This window comes from Lolium rigidum, chromosome 5 (genome assembly GCF_022539505.1).
Source record: "Lolium rigidum isolate FL_2022 chromosome 5, APGP_CSIRO_Lrig_0.1, whole genome shotgun sequence".
Classification (NCBI taxonomy): domain Eukaryota; kingdom Viridiplantae; phylum Streptophyta; class Magnoliopsida; order Poales; family Poaceae; genus Lolium; species Lolium rigidum.
In genome coordinates, this window is record NC_061512.1 from 242,874,475 (window position 1) to 242,882,446 (window position 7,972).

Genomic DNA, 7,972 nt, shown 5'->3' on the forward strand with positions numbered 1-7,972 from the left:
GTTAGCTGCTCGGCATGGCGTTCCATTCAGGGGAACGGATATGCACGAATATGGCTGCAAAATATAGTGCATGCATGTATGTATATCTTTTCAAGAATGGATCTTGCTCAATGTAGCACGATGGCTTGAAGTGATACAACTATACATAGAGGTGGATAGATGGAAGCCGAGCTACACATGGCCCTTTATTTTAAAACTTTGTAAATGATATTTGTGAGTTTTTAATAAAAAAATGAAAAGGAAGTCTTGGATGTAGCTAATGATGATATCTACAAATGTGAAATTCGTTATATTTTAGGCACAAAATGACAAACGGTGTGTATCTAAGTGTAGTGAATAGTGCATATATTTCAAAATTATAAAACTTGTCAGATTTTGTCATTTTTTGTAGCCTAAAATACAAAGAATTTTACATTGAGATTTTATAGATTTGTAGTATACATTATGAGCTACATCTAGAAGTTATCGCGTGGTAAACGTGATAAGCTACTCTCAACCAAACAAAAAGCTACATCTAGAAGTTTCTTTTTCAGATTTTTTTAAACTTAAAAATATAAATTTTGATTTTTTTGAAAATAAAGAACTACATGTAGCTCGGCCTCTATTTGCAACTTTTGTAGTATTGATGGCGGTAGGATAATTCGCATCCTACATGTGGGAGTTTTCTTCGTTTGGTAGGCAAATATTTTTTGGTAGACTACTTAAAACTATTGAAAATTTAGGCGCTAACATGAAATGATGCCAGGTCCTACACAAGATACTTTGTTGTAGCAAAATTTTGGGAACTCACTGAAATAATTTTACATAGACATTGTTGTGGTCTAAGTAGTTAAAAATAACGCTCTAGATTGAAATTACCATCCCCGTATCAAGCTCAAAATTTAGGTATGTCCTATTTGCAAAGGAGTTGGAGCTATGTCAGTATTTCTTTGTTGGCAAATGTAGGTGGCATCACATGAAGATTTGGTGGTGAGTATCGGGCATCGAGCTAGGTCTAAATTTAGTTGGTTGTAGATGTGTCCATGTCATTCAGTTGCTGAAAGCATTGCTTGAAGTAGTTAGAACTTTATTTTTGGCATGCAAGCTATAATCTAGTCTTCACTAGTAGGATCTAGTAGCGGCGACGCTTAGGTGGTGTTTTCTTCCTTGAGGAATTGCTTGTATAACCATTACTTTTTAGTTTGATGTCAATACAAGGTAGAAAGGTCAAATAGTCAGGCAATGCAAATAATTCCCATTTAGAAGGAAATGATTTTAATCAATGAAAGCCAAAAATATTTCATGACAATAGGAAACTCAGAGAATACAAAAAAGGGAAAAAGATTAAAAGGATTTTGTCATGTGAAATTTGGCTGTTCGCGAGTTTGATTTGTTGCAATGCTTAACGGGCCTCCAGTAAGCAGTTGAAAGCACTTGGCCATATCCAACGGTCGGTGCATATTTTGTTTTCGAGGCACGCTAAACGACACGATGGAAACCACATCTCCACTACGACACGATAGAAGATGAAGATGTCCTACACATGCTATTTAACTGTCAGGCTGCAGCGAATATCTGGAGAGCACTACGCCTTGAGGACGCGGTGATTGAAGCAAAGGGAGTGGACAGATCGGGACCTCAGGTCCTTGAACAGATGCTCAAACCGCCTACTTCTGTTCTCCCAGGATATGATTCTATTAAGACACAAAATGTGGCTGCAATCGCTGCATGGTACATTTGGTGGATGCGGCGGAAAATATCGCATGGTGAAGAAATACCACCAACTATGCATTGTACAAATTCAATTAAGGCGATCCAGCAAATTCAGTGAAGAAACAATGGAGATCGGGCCAAGCAAAAAGAATATGGTCGAAGCCAAAGTCACATACAGTGAAGTTAAATGTTGATGCATCTTTTTCGATGGAGGAACAAAAAGGAGCCTGTGGAGCAATTTTAAGGAATAGTAGGGGAGAATTTATTGCAGCTCAAACAAAAACAATCCCACATGCAATATCGGCAACTATGGCTGAGGCAATGACTATGTTACATGGACTGACATTTGCAAATTCTTTAGGTTACAATCATGTGGAGGCAGAATCTGATTCATTGGAGGTGATCCAATTATGCTCGGGTGCGGAAAGGATCTGGAATGAAGCTATTGCGATCTATGCAGACATCCTGACCCAAGTGGGGTTTATTGGGAATGTGGAGTTCATGCATACAGGAAGGGATACAAATGCTGCTGCTCATGAATTAGCTAGGAATTGCTTTGATACTAACTCCTCTTGTATTTGGGTCGATGAACCCCCTAGCTTTATGTTGCAAGTCCTCCTTAACGATGTAACCGTGATTTGAACTCGGAGCAGCAAGTTTCTTACGCACTTTTTTTCCTTACCAGGGTACCTAAGAGGACTGGAAGGTTTTTAATGAGGCGGCTTGCTTGCGTAATATATTATGTTTCAAAAAAAAAAAGAACCAGAGCGGTAGATCCAGACCGATCTAGACCATCTAATCATCTAATCCACCGTCTTAGATTACTACTAAAACAGTGTTAGACGCCTCGAATCAAAAAGTGTTAGGGCATGTACAATGGTAGAGAAGGCATGTCTTCTCTTACCCCGCCACATCAGATAGAGAAGGCATTAGATATAAGTCATACAATGCATTATCTCTTACGGCCATCTCTAGCAATTAATATTAATAATTAAATTTTGGTAGGGAATTTGTTGCTAAGGGAAGACATATGTGATACAATGGAGAAAATAGTCTTCCCTTATTTTGTAAGAGATGATCCCTTAGCTAAGGGAAGACAATCTTCTCTCTCTTCATTCTCTCTCCTCCAACTAAACAAAAATCTGACGTGGCATCTCTAAGAGAAGGCTGACATCACCCCATTGTACATGCTCTTAGACGCCCCACGGTCTCCATGCCTCAAAAAAACAAACCGCTTAATATGTTTTTTCCCAAACACTCGACACCACGGCCGGCAAGCCGCCGCGCCGTCCGTTGCAGGTGCCGCCCGCCGCGAGCGCCGCCCTGGCAATCGCCACGCCTTCCCCAGCAACCCGACGCGCCGTCCATCGCAGGTGCCGCCCGCCGCGTGCGTCGCCCCGGCAATCACCACGCCGTCCCTAGCAACCCGCCGCGCCGTCCATCGCAGGTGCCGCCCGCCGCGTGCGTCGCTCCGGCAATCACCACGCCGTCCCCAGCAACCCTCCGCGCCGTCCATGGCAGGTGCCGCCCGCCGCGAGCGTCGCCCCGGCAATCGCCACGCTGTCCCCAGCAACCCGCCGCGCCGTCCGTCGCAGGTGCCGCCCGCCGCGAGCGCAGCGTCTCACAATCACCGCGTCGCGCCGCCCCAACAAGCCGCCGCGCCGCGTCGCCCCATCCCCCCAGAAAATCTCCGCAACCGCACGGTGGCGCCTCCTCTGCACCTGTTGTCGCTCTGCACCCAGCTCAACTACACTTGAAGTTATCTGTTTAATTTCAAATTGTGGACTGTACCGTCCTCTAAACCTATCCTCTTGAAATTTGATTGTATTACAATCGTAGTTTTGTGCCATTTAGGCCATTTAGATTTTATATTATCAGATATCAGACTAGCAGCTGACACTGGTATATCTGAATATATGGCTGACGAGGACATTTCTTTTCTTTGCAGTCAGTGGTACTGGATCATGATTACTGCCATACAAGGAAGTGTAGGCTGGAGACGATAACTAATCAATGTGTTCTACTGGAGTACTGTGTTTTATTTCACCCTTCATTACGACGGTTATCTCCTAGATCTGGGCATTCAGGTATGGTTTCTTAGAATATTTGGAGAAACGGCTACTCTATCTACATTCTACAATAATGGTCGCTACTGTCTTATTTCTAAAATTGATTCTGACGGACCAGTTTATGACAGGATGAAAAGGCCCACTCCATCTTTAAGAATTGCTGACAACATTTTTTGGTTATTTGGTGGAGCTCTTGGAGCGATAATGTAGCACCTCTTTGATTATTTACATTGCGTAAATATTTTAATAGGTAAGAGATTATCGAATACCCTACTTTGACACCCTACTGAAATTAATGCATTTAGTGAAATGCCATCGTTTTATGGAATTGTTTACATCGATCTGAAGCTAGATCACGTGAGACAGCGCAGCCTGACCAAACTGAAGAATCTGTCAGCTGTATCTCCATCGGTAACTGATTATTAAGTAATGGCCTTCTAACTGTCATTTTAAGTAATGGTATTCTAACTGATTTATATTAGAAAAATATTGAATTTCATTTCATATTTAGCGGATTCATGTGATGCAATAAGAGAAGGCAGATATATGCAGAGAGGAATGATCCATTAGCAATATACTTTTTGTTCTCGAAGGCCTGCAATTTTTCTTCCTTTCTATCTGTTGTGCAACTAGATCTATATATTGTATAGACATAGTGTAGTTTTAGACATTAATTTTGGTAGGCTCAGTTTATCAGGGTAATGTAGTTGTAGGCACTGATTTTCTCTGCGGCTATGGTTTTCATCTGAACTATATGCCTTTTACTTTCCATTGCTGCTGATTTGTTGTTGTGACACTTCCAATTTGTTAAGTACATGATGTACTGGAGATTTCGCGCTATATACCTCTTATATTATATTACTTATAGAGATGGATTATTTTATTGATAGATCCTGCACAAATTGTATTGTTAAACGCCTGATATTGTTATTTTGCATCAGTGCAGCTAACCGTTTTGGCCTTTATAAGGTTTAATTACTGCCTTGGATCTTCACAAGATTTTGATGTTTCATACTACTGAAACACATCTGCTAGGTGGCTATGGCAGGATGCTTGCATTTCTTGATCCAAAAGCCCTAACTATTTAAACATTTCCTTCTAAATGAAGTCGTGCATGCAGCAAGCCGGAAACAAGGGTGACGACACTTGTTGGTCTTTGTGTCCTTGCTGCCAATTTGGACATTTGCATTGACCGATTTGACAATCTGAATAAGAAAGCCTGGAATGTGGAGTTTTTTTGGTATAGATGTGGAATTTTGTTTAGTCGAAGAAGCTTTTGCCGGGTCTTTTTATATTGGTATAGATGTGGAATTTTGTTTGGTCGAAGTGAAATTGTTTCTAACAACTTTAATTCTTTCATGAAGAGGCTTTTGTTAGCAATGGTCATGTAAAGGAAGAAAGAACAAAACACATGAAACAACTACGAGAAATTTGGCTTGGTTTATCAGTGATTTGCATGAGTTCATGTTGCCTCCTTTATTTGTCACCAACATGTTGATATGAAAAAGCTAATGGATGGAGATTATTATGAACTATTTGTGCATATGAATGCTTAGAACATGTTTTTTGTTGAGACTTGGTTGAGATGTACTGCAAAACACGTGCGTGCAATATTACTAGTGCATTAAAAGGCCACACTCGGAGCTATGGCAAAAAAACACCCATAATACCAGAAAAAAATTGTATATAGTGAGGTCACACTCACATGCCTCACGAAAACTCAAGTGTAGCTCGGTCAACATGTAGCCTATTTTTTAAAACTTCAAAACGACACTTCAAAAATTGTAAAAAAAATCTTAATTCTAGTGCTCCAGACCTTACTTGGTGAGTATCGACCATCGACCTAGGTCTGATCTTAGATGGTTGTACATGTACATACGGCGTTCCATTGCTGAAAGCGTTGCCTTGAAGTCGTTCGGACTTGATCGTTGGTATGCAATCTATAATCTAGGCTTCACTGGTAGGAGCTAGTAACGGCGACACTTGTGTGATATTTCCTTCATGGAGGCATTGCTTGTAAAGAACCATTAATGTATTAGTTTGATATTAACATTTGATTTCTGTAGAAAAAAAGATAGAATTGTTGAATAGCCATGCAATGTAAATAATTCCCATTTAGAGGGAAATAATGTTAGAGAATCAAAAGATAAAATATTTTTAATAAATCAGAAAGTCAGATAATATAAAAAAAGAAAATGATAATAGAAAATAATTGGATGAACTTTTTTGTGCTGTGAAGTTGGGCTGTTCGTGAGCTTCATTTGCTGCAATGCTTAACGGGCATCCACAGTGAGCCGGTGACAGCCTTTGGCCCCTTCCAACGGGCAATGCATATATTTTCTCCGAGTCAGTTTACTTTTTTTCTGTTTTGAGAATCGTCCGAGTCAGTGTACAGAGTGCAGACTAAGCGATCGAATGGGATGCCGTATGCATTAAACAGGCCCAAACGGCCCACACCCGGCATTTCTCAGGGTGGGAAGTAAGCAGAAATGTGGCACGAAAACGGCCCATACACCGGGAAAGAATATTCTGTTATTACTGAGGCTACAATCACACGTGTCAGGGCCTCACGGGAAATGTTATACTCCGAGTCAGTTTACTACATATCATGGGCAGGGCTAGGAATCGGCTCCCGATTTTTGCTTCCCATTGGACCGACGTTTAGCCGTAGGATTTGAAGGAGCTTCGCCGTAGGATTTCTGCCAGGGCCGCGCGGCTGTTTCCGTGAATCAAGGATCGACGATTGCACGCTTCCTTTCTAAAAACTGGTCCCGAAAACTGCTCCTAGACACGATTGGATGCTTCCTTTCTAAAAACTGCTCCCGAAAACAGCTCCCATAAACTGCTCCCGTAACTCACGTAGGAGGTTAACGTCTCCTGCATTTCTTCCTTATCATAGTTGCTTCTTCACCAGAAAAAAATGAAAAACGGACACATGAGATTGAGTTTCATGAAAAGTTTATGTGAAGCACAATTGTTTTATGCAAGAAGCATGCCATTATTTCACCAGTAGCGCTGTAATTTTTGATGATGTAGCAAGTGGCATCATTATTTTTTTTGGCTTATGGAGCAATTAAATTGGTACAAGGAAGCACATGCATGTGAAGCTACTATAATCCATGGTCTGTGATGGAAGCAACGTAGGAATTTGGGAAGCACATCCTTGTAGATTCCATGGTCTGGGAGACTGGGACGGAAGCAACATAGAATCTAAGGTCTGGCAAGGAAGCAACGTCGAATCCATGATCTGGGAAGGAAGCTTCATCGAATCCATGATCTGGGAAGGAAGCTTCGTGCGGTCTGCGGTAGAGGCAGAGACGGTCGGCGTCATGCAGCGATCTCGGCGGCGAAGCACATCCTTGTGCTCGATGCGTACGCCGAGATTGATGGCCACAAGCTCGCCGACGAGAACCATGAATTAAATTGACCGTGCTCACCCTCGCCAGGAGTCCAGGACGCGACACGCTCCTGACTGCACTTCCGTCTGCCGTGACACATGAATCAAACAGAATGCGCACACTTAGATGCAGCGATCTCGGCGGCGAAGCACATCCTTGTGCTCGATGCGTACACCGAGATTGATCGCCACAAGCTCGCCGACGAGAACCATGAATCAAATTGACCGTGCTCACCCTCGCCAGGAGTCCAGGACGCGACACGCTCCTGACTGCACTTCCGTCTGCCGCGACACATGAATCAAACAGAATGCGCACGCTTAGACGTGGACTCTGGTCGAGCAGCACACTGCGTGTTGGATGGAAGGGTCCGGCGCGTTGGAGAATAATGGCGGCATGCGGAGGAAAGCATGGCTGGCTCTTTGGTGGAGAAGCAATCTCGCGTGCATGTGGGCATGCGGCATCAGCGGGACTGTTTCTTCTTCCTTTATTTAAACGGTGGAAGCAACCTGGTGAGGGCCGTGCGATGGTAAGCAGATGAACGGCCACCGATTGGTCTGATGAATCGACTCCCATCGGGCTGCGATGTAGAGTGTTTACCATATCATTTTGCCAACCACATGCTGGACGGAAGCGTACTTCTGCTATCGGGTGCAACGCATCTCTATAGACCAAAAAAACATACAGCACGGGAATTCAATTCGGCTCCCGGGTGCGTATGCACCCTCTACCAAAAAATCATATTTCGAAATCTCAAAAAAATTTAACAAATTTTTTTACATGTACACCTTCATAATATATGTTCGTTCGTCAAGT